Raw genomic sequence first — 2,123 nt, 5'->3', positions numbered from 1 at the left:
AAGGTGGAGAGCTAAGGGAGCGAAGGGAGACTAACTTGTCTGTCAGTTTTTCATACTGTGGTGCCTTGCATGTTGCTGTCAGGATTGAGGCTGTGCTACCAGTGTCCCAAATACCAGCAGGGTTCCACATGATGCACAAGTTTCAATGCAGCTTACAGACTGAGACAGACTAGAAGGAAGGAAGAGGCCATCCACTTCTCAAAGAAATGGCCATCCACTTCTTAGAAATAGCAGAGAAACACTGTGTGATACATTACTGCACAACTTTATGAATAGCCCTGAAACATTGTTCAATACAGTGCAGGAAGACCAGCCCTTTAGGTCAGAAGGCACTCAAAATACAATTGGGAAAGAGATGCATCATCAGAGGAGAACCAACCTTACTGATACGGATAAAGTGAAGCTTTTGGGACCTCCATTTGCTGATGTGGCAGACTCAAATTGCGGAGAAACAGCTGCAAGCATCCATTAATAATCGGAACATGGAATGTATGAAGTATGAATCTAGGAAAATTGGAAATTGTCAAAAATGAAATGGAATGCATAAAAGATTGATATCCTATGCATTGGTGAGCTGAAATGGACCAGTTTTGGCCATTTAGAATCAGACGACCATATGAGCTATTATGCCAGGAATGACAATTTGAAGAGGAATGGAATGACATTCATCATCACCAAGGATGTTTCAAGTTCTGTTTCAAGATCTGCTATCAGTGATAGGATAACATTCATACAGCTACAAGGAAGACCAGTTAATACTACTATTGTTCAAATTTATGCACCAACATCAAAGCCAAACAGGAGGAAATTGAAGATTTTTATCAGCTTCTGCAGTCTGAAATTGACTGAACATGCAATCAATATGTGTTGTTATCACTGGTGAGTGGAATGCAAAAGTTGGAAACAAAGAAGGACCAGTAGTTGGAAAATTTGGCCTTGGTGACAGAAATAACACTGGAGATTGCATGATAGAATTTTGCAAGACTAACAACTTATTCATTGCAAATACCTTTTTTCAACAACACAAACAGCAGCTATATATGTGCACTTCACCAGGTGGAGTACACAAGAATCAGATTGACTACAACTGTGGCAAGAGGCAATGGAAAATCTTTAGACAAAACTAGGCGAGGAACTAACTGTGGAACAGACCATCAGCTGTTCATATGGAAGTTCAACTTGAAGTTGAAGATAATTAAAATGGGGCCATGAGAGCCAGAATATTACCTGGAATATATCCCTCCTGAATTAGAGACCATATGAAGAATAGATTTGACACACTGAACTCCAGTGACCGGAAACCAGAATTGTGGGACGACATCAGGAACATCATCCATGAAGAAACAACAGGTGATTAAAAATATGAGAAAAAGAAAAAAAAGGCCAAGATGGATGTCAAAAGAGAATGGAAATTAGCCTTGAGCAAACAGTAGCTAAAGGAAATGGAAGAAATGACCAGATAAAAGAGCTGAACAGAAGATTTCAAAGAGCAGCTTGAGCAGACAAAGCCAGTTACTATAATGAAATGGGCAAAAACCTGGAGCTAGAAAACCACAAGGGAAGAACACCCTTGGCATTTCTCAAGCTGAAAGAACGGAGGAGGAGCAGTTCCGACAAGATGGTGGACTAGGCAGAAAGACTACACAGACCCTCTTCAACAAAGAAAAGGAAAACCAATTAACACAGACACAGAAGATAATCTCGGACCCCCGAGCCTTGAAGGAAAGGATATAGAAGTGGACTAAACCCCAACTAGCAGAAGAATTTGCGTGAAAATACCAAAAATGGAGACATATGGAGCTGCGGTCTGGCAGCGATCCTGAGCGATCCTTATGGCACAGACAGCTTGGAGATTCACAAGTGGTGGTAGGACCTAAGAATTAACCTAAAAATCACCCTGCTAGCCAGGGACTCCACGGAGGACTGTGCACGGTGGCTGGGGAACAAACGGAGAAGGTAAAGAGAAAGGTGGGCTCAACTGTGGACTTTTGCTGGTCTGGAGGATGCTGCCATTTTGAAGATTTAAAAAGCGGCTTGACTATTTTGGATACTTAAAGAGACAGCATTCTCGCAGATTCCTGGGGCTTAAGAACACATTCTGCTTTTCAGCAACCCCAAGGACA

Source organism: Orycteropus afer, unplaced genomic scaffold (assembly GCF_000298275.1).
Source record: "Orycteropus afer afer isolate SDZICR_OR568_19922 unplaced genomic scaffold, OryAfe1.0 scaffold00217, whole genome shotgun sequence".
NCBI classification, from domain to species: Eukaryota; Metazoa; Chordata; class Mammalia; order Tubulidentata; family Orycteropodidae; genus Orycteropus; species Orycteropus afer.
The sequence above is the reverse complement of the archived record's forward strand: the minus strand, read 5'-3'. Positions refer to the sequence as shown.